The 12,581-nt window shown below is 39.7% G+C and overlaps 2 non-coding genes across 2 annotated transcripts; both read left to right on the top strand.

The window, feature by feature from the left end:
• Nucleotides 1–7,376: 7,376 nt before the first annotated feature.
• Nucleotides 7,377–7,480, top strand: LOC148565540 (small nucleolar RNA R71). The gene has a single exon (XR_015884518.1). It is a non-coding gene; the product is annotated as a small nucleolar RNA R71 (small nucleolar RNA).
• Nucleotides 7,481–12,179: 4,699 nt separating this feature from the next.
• Nucleotides 12,180–12,287, top strand: LOC148565539 (small nucleolar RNA R71). Its single transcript, XR_015883924.1, has one exon. It is a non-coding gene; the product is annotated as a small nucleolar RNA R71 (small nucleolar RNA).
• Nucleotides 12,288–12,581: the final 294 nt, after the last annotated feature.

Below are 12,581 nucleotides of genomic sequence, written 5' to 3'. Positions count from 1 at the left end.
AGATTTCCAGTTTCTCCATTACAGAGAGTGGCATGAGGTTTATCCTTGACCCAAGGTCACATAGAGCCTTCTCAAAGGTCATGGTGCCTATGGTACAAGGTATTAAGAACTTTCCAGGATCCTGTTTCTTCTGAGGCAATGTCAGTTGATCTAAATCACTCAGTTCATTGATGAGCAAAGGAGGTTCATCTTCTCAAGTCTCATTACCAAATAACTTGGCATTCAGCTTCATGATTGCACCAAGGTACTTGGCAACTTGCTCTTCAGTGACATCTTCATTCTCTTCAGAAGAAGAATACTCATCAGAGCTCATGAATGGCATAAGGAGGTTCAATGGAATCTCTATGGTCTCTAGATGAGCCTCAGATTTCTTTGGTTCCTCAGAGGGAAACTCCTTATTGATCACTGGACGTCCCAGGAGGTTTTCTTCACTGGGATTCACGTCCTCTCCCTCCCTTGTAGGTTCGGCCATGATGGTTAAATCTATGGCCTTGCACTCTCTCTTTGGATTCTCTTCTGTATTGCTTGGGAGAGTACTAGGAGGGATTTCAGTGACTCTTTTACTCAGCTGGCCCACTTGTGCCTCCAAATTTCTAATGAGGACTTTGTTTCATTCATGAAACTCAAAGTGGCCTTAGATAGATCAAAGACTATATTTGCTAAGTGGTGGACGAAATTGTGATTACACTTTGCTTATGTAAAATTCATTGCTCTTTCTTTTCCTGGCAATGGCACCAAAAACACGATGCCAATACCATGGTTCACAACTTCGCACAACTAACCAGCAAGTGCACTGGGTCGTCCAAGTAATACCTTACGTGAGTAAGGGTCGAATCCCACAGAGATTGTTGGTATGAAGCAAGCTATGGTCACCTTGTAAATCTCAGTCAGGCGGATATAAAATAGTAATGGGGTTTTCAAAATTAATTAATAAAATAAGGATAGAGATACTTATGTAACTCATTGGTGAGAATTTCAGATAAGCGTATGGAGATGCATTCGTTCCTCTGAACCTCTGCTTTCCTGCTGCCTTCATCCAATCAATCCTACTCCTTTCTATGGCTGGCTTTATGTAAGGATGTCACCAGTGCCAATGGCTACTTTCGATCTCTCTCGGGAAAATGGTCCAAATATTCTGTCAGAGCACGGCTAATCGTCTGGAGGCATCACCCTTGTCGTTGGTTGCATCCTATTCCTCTCTGTGAAAATGGTCCGATGCGCTGTCACTGCATGGCTAATCATCTTGGAGGTTCTCGATCGTACTGGAATAGGATTTACTATCCTTTTGCGTCTGTCACTACGCCCAGCACTCGCGAGTTTTGAGTTCGTCATAGTCATTCAATCCCAGAGTCCTACTTGGAATACCACGGACAAGGTTTAGACTTTCCAGACTCTCATGAATGCCGCCATCAATCTAGCTTATACCACAAAGATTCTGATTAAGAGATCTAAGAGATACTCATTCAATCTAATGTAGAACGGAAGTGGTTGTCAGGCACGCGTTCATAGGGAATGATGATGATTGTCACGTTCATTACATTCAGGTTGAAGTGCGAATGAATATCTTAGAAGCGAAATAAGATGAATTGAATAGAAAACAGTAGTACTTTGCATTAATCTTTGAGGAACAGCAAAGCTCCACACTTTAATCTATGGAGTGTAGAAACTCTACCGTTAAAATTACATAAGTGAAAGGTCCAGGCATGGCCGAGAGTCCAGCCCTCAAACGTGATCTAAGATAGCATACAACTGATCAAAATTTCTAATACAATAGTAAAAGGTCCTATTTATAATAAACTAGCTACTAGGGTTTACAGAAGTAAGTAATTGATGCATAAATCCACTTCCGGGGCCTACTTGGTGTGTGCTAGGGCTGAGCTTGAAGTCTACACGTGGAGAGGTCATTCTTGGAGTTGAACGCCAGATTTTATGCCAATTTGGGCGTTGAACTCCACTTTGCAACTTGTTTCTGGCGCTGGACGCCAGAATTGGGCAGAGAGCTGGCGTTGAACGCCAGTTTGCGTCATCTAAACTTGGGCAAAGTATGGACTATTATATATTGCTGGAAATCCCCGGATGTCTACTTTCCAACGCAATTGGAAGCGTGCCATTTTGAGTTCAGTAGCTCCAGAAAATCTACTTTGAGTGCAGGGAGGTCAGAATCCAACAGCATCAGCAGTCCTTCTTCAACCTCTGAATCTGATTTTTGCTCAAGTCCCTCATTTTCAGCCAGAAAATACCTGAAATCATAGAAAAATACACAAACTCATAGTAAAGTCCAGAAATGGGAATTTAACATAAAAACTAATGAAAACATCCCTAAAAGTAGCTAGATCCTACTAAAAACAATGCCAAAAAGCGTATAAATTATCCGCTCATCACAACACCAAACTTAAATTGTTGCTTTTCCCCAAGCAACTGAAAATCAAATAGGATAAAAAGAAGAGAATATACTATAAATTCCAAACTATCAATGAAACATAGCTTCAATCAGATGAGCGGGACTTGTAGCTTTTTGCCTCTTGAATAGTTTTGGCATCTCACTTTATCCATTGAGGTCCAGAATGATTGGCATCTATAGGAACTCAGAGTTCAGATAGTGTTATTGATTCTCCTAGTTCAGTATGATGATTCTTGAACACAGCTATTTTATGAGTCTTGGCCATGGCCCTAAGCACTTTGTTTTCCAGTATTACCACCAGATACATAAATGCCACAGACACATAATTGGGTGAACCTTTTCAGATTGTGACTCAGCTTTGCTAAAGTCCCCAATTAGAGGTGTCCAGGGTTCTTAAGCACACTCTTTTTTTGCTTTGGACCTTTACTTTAACCGCTCAGTCTCAAGTTTTCACTTGACACCTACACGCCACAAGCACATGGTTAGGGACAGCTTGGTTTAGCCGCTTAGACCAGGATTTTATTCCTTTAGGCCCTCCTATCCACTGATGCTCAAAGCCTTGGGATCCTTTTTATTTGCCCTTTCCTTTTGGTTTTAAGGGTTATTGGATTTTTGCTCTTGCCTCTTGGTTTTAAGAGCTTTTGGCTTTTTCTGCTTGCTTTTTCGCCTATTTTTTTTTTCTGCTTGCTTTTATGATTTTTTAGATTATCAAATAACATGTTTCCTAGTCATCATTCTTTCAAGAGCCAACATATTTAACATTCTTAAGCAACAACTTCAAAAGACATATGCACTGTTCAAGCATACATTCAGAAAACAAGAAGCATTGTCACCACATCAATATAATTAAGCTAAGTTCAAGGATAAATTCGAAACTCATGTACTTCTTGTTCTTTTGAATTAAAACATTTTTCATTTAAGAGAGGTGATGGATTCATAGGACATTCATAACTTTAAGACAAAGTTACTAACTACTAATGATCATGTAATGAAGACACAAACATAGATAAGCACATAACATAGAAAACGAAAAACAGAAGAAATAAGAACAAGGAATGAATCCACCTTAGTGATGGTGGCGTTTCCTTCTTGAGGAACCAATGATGTCCTTGAGCTCTTCTATGTCTCTTCCTTGTCTTTGTTGCTCCTCCCTCATTGCTTTTTGATCTTCTCTTATTTCATGAAGGATGATGGAGTGCTCTTGATGTTCCACCCTTAGTTGTCCCATATTGGAACTCAATTCTCCTAGGGAGGTGTTGATTTGCTCCCAATAGTTTTGTGGAGGAAAATGCATTTGAGGCATCTCCGGGATCTCATGGTGATGAGCTTCATGCACCTCTTGAGCTCCATGAATGGGATCTCTTGCTTGCTCCATCTTTTTCTTAGTGATGGGCTTGTCCTCTTTAATGAGGATATCTCCCTCTATGTCAATCCCAGCCGAATTGCATAGGTGGCAAATGAGGTGAGGAAAGGCTAACCTTGCCATAGTGGAGGACTTGTCAGCCATCTTGTAGAGTTCTTGAGGTATAATCTCATGAACTTCCACCTCTTCTCCAATCATGATGCTATGGATCATGATGGCCCGATCCACAGTAACTTCAGATCGGTTGCTAGTGGGGATGATGGAGCATTGGATGAATTCCAACCATCCTCTAGCCACAGGCTTGAGGTCCAATCTTCTTAGTTGAACCGGCTTGCCTTTGGAGTCAATCTTCCATTGAGCTCCTTCCACACATATGTCCATGAGGACTTGGTCCAACCTTTAATCAAAGTTGACTCTCCTTGTGTAGGGGCGTGTGTTCTCTTCCATGTTTGGTAAGTTGAACGCCAACCTCACATTTTCCGGACTAAAATCTAAGTATTTCCCCCGAACCATTGTAACATAGTTCTTTGGATCCAGGTTCTTACTTTGATCATGGTTCTTGGTGATCCATGCATTGGCATAGAACTCTTGAACCATTAGGATGCCGACTTGTTGGATGGGATTTGTTAGAACTTCCCAACCTCTTCTTTGAATTTCATGTCGGATCTCCGGATACTCATTTCTTTTGAGTTTGAAAGGGACCTCGGGGATCACCTTCTTCTTGGCCACAACATCATAGAAATGGTCTTGATGGGCTTTGGAGATGAACCTTTCCATCTCCCATGACTCGGAAGTGGAAGCTTTTGTCTTCCCTTTTCCTTTTCTAGAGGATTCTCCGGTCTTAGGTGCCATCAATGGTAATGGAAAAACAAAAAGCTTATGCTTTTACCACACCAAACTTAGAATTTTGCTCGCCCTCGAGCAAGAGAAGAAAGAATAGATGAAGAAGAAGAAGAAATGGAGGAGAGGGAGAAGGGGTTGTGTTTCGGCCAAGAAGAGAAGAGAGGGTTGTGTTGTGTGAAAATGAGGAAGAATGGAGGGTTATATATAGGGATGGGAGGGGGGTGGAGGTTCGGCCATTTAGGGTGGGTTTGGGTGGGAAATTGATTTTGAATTTTGAAGGTAGGTGGAGTTTATGAGGTAGGTTTATGGGGATGAGTGGATGGATGTGAGTGGTGAGAAAGTGATGGGGAAGAGAGATTGAGGTGATTGGTGAAGGGTTTTGAGGAAGAGTGTTTATGGGATTTTGTGAAAGAGAGTGGTGAGGGGTGAGAAGAAGTGAGTGGAGGTAGGTGGGGATCCTATGGGGTCCACAGATCCTGAGGTGATCCTGTGGGGTCCACAGATCCTGAAATGATCCTATGGAGTCCACAGATCCTGAGATGATCCTGTGGGGTCCACAGATCCTGAGGTGTTCAAGGATTTACAACCTTGCACCAAATTAGGCATGTAAAATGCCCTTGCACACAACTCTGGGCGTTCAGCGCCAGGTTGGTGCCCATTTTGGGCGTTCAACGCCCATTTGTTGCCCATTTCTGGCGTTGAACGCCAGAACCATGCTTGTTCTGGGCGTTCAGCGCCAGCTCTCCTCTAGGGTGCATTTCTGGCATTCAAACGCCCAGATGCTGCCCATTTTGGGCGTTCAGCGCCCAGATACTGCCCATTTTGGGCATTCAGCACCAGAACCATTTTCTGTTCTGGCGTTGAACGCCAGGCAGATGCTTCCTCCAGGGTGTGATTTTTCTTCTGCTATTTTTTTGATTCCGTTTTCAATTTTTATATTTATTTTGTCACTCCTCATGATCATGAACCTATAAAGACATATAACTAAGAAAAATATAGTTAGATAAATAGAAATTGGGTTGCCTCCCAACAAGCGCTTCTTTAATGTCAATAGCTTGACAGTGGGCTCTCATGGAGCCTCACAGATGTTCAGAGCATTGTTGAGACTCTCCAACACCAAACTTAGAGTTTGGATATGGGAGTTCAACACCAAACTTAGAGTTTGGTTGTGGCCTCCCAACACCAAACTTAGAGTTTGACTGTGGGGGCTCTGTTTGACTCTGCTTTGAGAGAAACTTTTTCTGCTTCCTCTCCATGGATGCAGAGAGATATCCTTGAGTTGTAAACACAAGGTTGTCCTTATTCAATTGAAGGGTCAATTCTCCTCTGTCCACATCAATCACAGCTCTTGCTGTGGCTAGGAAAGGTCTTCCTAGGATGATGGATTCATCCTCTTCCTTTCCAGTATCCAGGACTATGAAATCAGCAGGGATGTAAAGGCCTTCAACCTTTACTAACACGTCCTCTACTTGTCCATAAGCCTGTTTTCTTGAATTGTCTGCCATCTCTAATGAGATTTTAAAAGCTTGCACCCCATAGATTCCCAGTTTCTCTATTACAGAGAGGGGCATGAGGTTTATTCCTGAACCAAGGTCACACAGAGCCTTAAAGATCATGGTGCCTATGGTACAAGGTATTATGAACTTTCCAGGATCCTGTCTCTTCTGAGGCAATGTCAGTTGATCCAGATCACTTAGTACATTGGTGAACAAGGGAGGTTCATCTTCCCAAGTCTCAATACCAAATAATTTGGCATTCAGCTTCATGATTGTACCAAGAAACTTGGCAGTTTGCTCTTCAGTAACATCCTCATTCTCTTCAGAAGAGGAATACTCATCAGAGCTCATGAATGGCATAAGGAGGTTCAATGGAATCTCTATGGTCTCTAGATGAGTCTCAGATTCCTTTGGTTCCTCAGAGAGAAACTCCTTATTGATCACTGGGCGTCCCAGGAGGTCTTCCTCCTTGGGATTCACGTCCTCCTCTCCCTCATTGGGTTCGGCCATTTTGGTTATGTCAATGGCCTTGCACTCTCCTTTTGGATTTTCTTCTGTATTGCTTGGGAGAATGCTAGGAGGGATTTCAGTGATCCTTTTACTCAGCTGACCCACTTGTGCTTCCAAATTTCTAATGGAAGACCTTGTTTCATTCATGAAACTTACAGTGGCCTTAGATAGATCAGAGACTAAGTTTGCTAAATTAGAAGTATTTTGTTCAGAGTTCTCTCTCTGTTGCTGAGTGGATGATGGAAAAGGTTTATTATTGTTAAACCTGTTTCTTCCACTATTATTAAAGCCTTGTTGAGGCTTTTGATCCTTTCATGAGAGATTTGGGTGATTTCTCCATGATGGATTATAGGTGTTTCCATATGGTTCACCCATATAATTTACCTCTGCTATTGCAGGGTTCTCAGGATCATAAGCTTCTTCTTCAGAAGATGCCTCTTGAGTACTGTTGGATGCAGCTTGCATTCTATTCAAACTCTGAGAAATCATATTGACTTGCTGAGTCAATATTTTATTCTGAGCCAATATGGCATTCAGAGTATCAATTTCAAGAACTCCCTTCTTCATAGGCGTCCCATTACTCACAGGATTCCTATCAGAAGTGTACATGAACTGGTTATTAGCAACCATGTCAATGAGTTCTTGAGCTTCTGCAGGTGTTTTCTTTAGGTGAATGGATCCACCTGCAGAAGTATCCAATGACATCTTTGATAACTCAGACAGACCATCATAGAATGTATCCAGGATGGTCCATTCTGAGAGCATGTCAGAAGGACACTTTTTGGTCAAATGTTTGTATCTTTCCCAAGCTTCATAGAGGGATTCACCTTCTTTCTGTCTGAAGGTTTGAACATCCACTCTAAGCTTACTCAGCTTTTGAGGAGGAAAGAGCTTGGCTAAGAAAGCCGTGACCAGCTTATCCCAAGAGTTCAGGCTGTCTTTGGGTTGAGAGTCCAACCACACTCTAGCTCTGTCTCTTACAGCAAAAGGGAAAAGCATGAGCCTGTAGACTTCAGGATCTACTCCATTAGTCTTAACAGTATCACATATCTGCAAGAATTCAGTTAAGAACTGAAAAGGATCTTCAGATGGAAGTCCATGAAACTTGCAGTTCTGCTGCATCAGAGAAACTAGCTGAGGTTTCAGCTCAAAGTTGTTTGCTCCAATGGCAGGAATGGAGATGCTTCTTCCATGTAAATTGGAATTAGGTGCAGTAAAGTCACCAAGCATTCTCCTTGCATTTTGTTGTTGGGTTCGGCTGCCATCTCCTTTACTTGTTCGAAATTTTCAATATGGTTGTCTCTGGATTGTTGTAATTTAGCTTCTCTTAGTTTCCTCTTCAGAGTCCTTTCAGGTTCTGGATCAGCTTCAACAAGAATGCCTTTATCTCTGTCCCTGCTCATAAGAAAGAGAAGAGAAAAAGAAAAGAAGAGGAATCCTCTATGTCACAGTAAAGAGGTTCCTTATTGTTAGTAGAAAAAGAAGAAGAAGAAAAATTCGAACACAGATAGAAGAGGGGGTTCAAATTTGGTGAGTGATGTGAGGAAGAGATGTTAGTAGATGAATAAATAAATAGAATAAGAGGAGAGAGGGAAAGGATTTTCGAAAATAATTTTTGAAAAAGGTTAGTAATTTTCGAAAATTAAAATTAAAAATTAAAATAACTAATTAATTAAAAAGAGATTTTGAAAAAGAGGGAAGATGTTTTCGAAAATTAGAGAGAGAGAGACTTAGTTAGGTGGTTTTGAAAAAGATAAGAAACAAACAAAAAGTTAGTTAGTTAGTTGAAACAAATTTTGAAAAGATAAGAAGTTAGGAAGTTAGAAAAGATATTTTGAAATCATATTTTTTTGAAAAAGATAAGATAAGAAGATATTTTTGAAAAGATATGATTGAAATTGGTTTTGAAAAAGGTTTGATTTTTTTAAAATCACAATTAATGACTTGATTCACAAGAAATCATGAGATATGATTCTAGAACTTAAAGTTTGAATCTTTCTTAACAAGCAAGTAACAAACTTAAAATTTTTGAATCAAAACATTAATTGATGATGTTATTTTCGAAAATTATGAGATAAAATTAAGAAAAAGATTTTTGAAAAACATTTTTATAATTTTCAAAAATAACTAAGAAAAATGAAAAAGATTTGATTTTTGAAAAAGATTTTGAAAAAGATAAGATTTTCAAATTGAAAATTTGATTTGACTCATAAGAAACAACTTGATTTTTAAAAATTTTTGAAAAAGTCAACTCAATTTTTGAATTTGATGAGAGAAAAAGGGAAAGATAATTTTGTTGATTTTTGAATTTTGAATGATGAGAGAGAAAAACAAGAAAATGATGCAATGCATGAGAATTTTAGATCAAAACATGTGATGCATGCAAGAATGCTATGAATGTCAAGATGAACACCAAGAACACTATAAAGATCATGATGAACATCAAGAACACATTTTTTGAAAAATTTTTAATGCAAAGAAAACATGCAAGACACCAAACTTAGAATTCTTTAATGCTTAGACACTAAGAATTCAAGAATGCATACGAAAAACAAGAAAAGACACAAAACATGCAAATGCAAAGATCAAACAAGAAGACTTACCAAGAACAACTTGAAGATCATGAAGAACACTATGAATGCATGATTTTTTCGAAAAATGCAAGATGCACATGCAATTGACACCAAACTTATAACATGACTCAAGACTCAAACAAAAACACAAAAAATATTTTTGATTTTTATGATTTTCTAATTTTTTTTGTATTTTTTCGAAAATTATTTGAAAAACAAAAATAAGGATTTCAAAATCTTTAATATGAATTCCAGGAATCTTGTGCTCTTTAGTCTAAAGCTCCAATCAAAGGGTCAGACATGGCTTAATAGCCAGCCAAGCTTTAGCATGTAACAGGTAGATCATGAACAGCAGTAGGTGGATTAGCACCAACTAACTTGCTCTTGATAACAAATTGGAAGCCTCAGTCCAAATGAATTTAGACATGGCTTTATAGCCAGCCAGGCTTCACATGCTTCATGAAACACTAGAATTCATTCTTAAAAATTTTGAATAAAATTATAAAATTTTTGAAAACATTTTTATTTAAAAAAATTTTTTTTTTCGAAAACAAAGGAGAAATTTTTGAAAGATTTTTTTTTTGAAAAATTTTTGAAAAGAAAACAAAAAGAAAGTTACCTAATCTGAGCAACAAGATGAACCGTTAGTTGTCCAAACTCGAACAATCCCCGGCAACAGCGCCAAAAACTTGGTGGACGAAATTGTGATTACACTTTGATTATGTAAAATTCATTGCTCTTTCTTTCCCTGGCAATGGCACCAAAAACACGATGCCAATACCATGGTTCACAACTTTGCACAACTAACCAGTAAGTGCACTGGGTCGTCCAAGTAATACCTTACGTGAGTAAGGGTCGAATCCCACGGAGATTGTTGGTATGAAGCAAGCTATGGTCACCTTGTAAATCTCAGTCAGGCGGATATAAAATAGTAATGGGGTTTTCGAAATTAATTAATAAAATAAGGATAGAGATACTTATGTAACTCATTGGTGAGAATTTCAGATAAGCGTATGGAGATGCATTCGTTCCTCTGAACCTCTGCTTTCCTGCTGCCTTCATCCAATCAATCCTACTCCTTTCTATGGCTGGCTTTATGTAAGGATGTCACCGGTGCCAATGGCTACTTTCGATCTCTCTCGGGAAAATGGTCCAAATGTTCTGTCACAGCACGGCTAATCGTCTGGAGGCATCACCCTTGTCGTTGGTTGCATCCTATTCCTCTCTGTGAAAATGGTCCGATGCGCTGTCACTGCATGGCTAATCATCTTGGAGGTTCTCGATCGTACTGGAATAGGATTTACTATCCTTTTGCGTCTGTCACTACGCCCAGCACTCGCGAGTTTTGAGTTCGTCACAGTCATTCAATCCCAGAGTCCTACTTGGAATACCACGGACAAGGTTTAGACTTTCCGGACTCTCATTAATGCCGCCATCAATCTAGCTTATACCACGAAGATTCTGATTAAGAGATCTAAGAGATACTCATTCAATCTAATGTAGAATGGAAGTGGTTGTCAGGCACGCGTTCATAGGGAATGATGATGATTGTCACATTCATCACATTCAGGTTGAAGTGCGAATGAATATATTAGAAGCGAAATAAGATGAATTGAATAGAAAACAATAGTACTTTGCATTAATCTTTGAGGAACAGCAAAGCTCCACATCTTAATCTATGGAGTGTAGAAACTCTACCGTTAAAATTACATAAGTGAAAGGTCCAGGCATGGCCGAGAGGCCAGCCCTCAAACGTGATCTAAGATAGCATACAACTGATCAAAGATTTCTAATACAATAGTAAAAGGTCCTATTTATAATAAACTAGCTACTAGGGTTTACAGAAGTAAGTAGTTGATGCATAAATCCATTTCCGGGGCCCACTTGATGTGTGCTTGGGCTGAGCTTGAAGTCTACACGTGGAGAGGTCATTCTTGGAGTTGAACGCCAGCTTTTATGCCAGTTTGGGCGTTGAACTCCACTTTGCAACTTGTTTCTGGCGCTGGACGCCAGAATTGGGCAGAGAGCTGGCGTTGAACGCCAGTTTGTGTTGTCTAAACTTGGGCAAAGTATGGACTATTATATTTTGCTGGAAAGCCCTGGATGTATACTTTCCAACGCAATTAGAAGCGCGCCATTTTGAGTTATGTAGCTCCAGAAAATCCACTTTGAGTGCAGGGAGGTCAGAATCCAACAGCATCAGCAGTCCTTCTTCAACCTCTGAATCTGATTTTTGCTCAAGTCCCTCAATTTCAGCCAGAAAATACCTGAAATCATAGAAAAACACACAAACTCATAGTAAAGTCCAGAAATGTGAATTTAACATAAAAACTAATGAAAACATCCCTAAAAGTAACTAGATCCTACTAAAAACATACTAAAAACAATGCCAAAAAGCGTATAAATTATCCGCTCATCACTAAGCTAGATGGATTCTGCTCAGAATTCTCTGTCTGTTGCTGAGTGGATGATGGAAAAGGTTTACTATTGTTAAACCTATGTCTTCCACCATTATTAAAGCCTTGTTGAGGCTTTTGTTGATCCTTCCATGAGAAATTTGGATGATTTCTCCATAAGGGGTTATAGGTGTTTGCATAAGGTTCACCCATGTAATTCACCTCTGCTATTGCAGGGTTCTCAGGATCATAAGCTTCTTCTTCAGAAGGTGCCTCTTGAGTACTGTTGGATGCAGCTTGCATTCCATTCAGACTCTGAGAAATCATATTGACTTGCTGAGTCAGTATTTTGTTCTGAGCCAATATGGCATTCAGAGCATCAATTTCAAGAACTTCCTTCCTCATAGGTGTCCCATTACTCACAGGATTCCTTTCAGAAGTGTACATGAATCGGTTATTTGCAACCATGTCAATGAGTTCTTGAGCTTCTGCAGGCATTTTCTTTAGGTGAATGGATCCACCTGCAGAATGGTCCAATGACATCTTTGATGATTCAGACAAACCATCATAGAATATATCCAGGATGGTCCATTCTGAAAGCATGTCAGAAGGACACTTTTTGGTCAGTTCCTTGTATCTCTTCCAAGCTTCATAGAGGGATTCACCTTCCTTTTGTCTGAAGGTTTGAACATCCACTCTAAGCTTACTAAGCTTTTGAGGAGGAAAGAACTTGGCTAAGAAAGCCGTGACCAGCTTTATCCCAAGAGTTCAGGCTATCCTTAGGTTGAGAGTCCAACCATATTCTAGCTCTGTCTCTTACAGCAAACGGGAAAAGCATAAGCCTGTAGACCTTGGGATCAACCCCATTGGTCTTAACAGTATCACAGATCTGCAAGAATTCAGTTAAGAACTGAAAAGGATCTTCTGATGGAAGTCCATGGAACTTGCAGTTCTATTGCATCAGAGAAACTAATTGAGGTTTAAGCTCAAAGTTATTTG

Source organism: Arachis ipaensis, chromosome B5, assembly GCF_059453495.1.
Source record: "Arachis ipaensis isolate K30076 ecotype BB chromosome B5, ASM5945349v1, whole genome shotgun sequence".
NCBI classification, from domain to species: Eukaryota; Viridiplantae; Streptophyta; class Magnoliopsida; order Fabales; family Fabaceae; genus Arachis; species Arachis ipaensis.
Note: the sequence above shows the minus strand (reverse complement) of the source record. Positions and strands in the feature narration are given on the sequence as shown.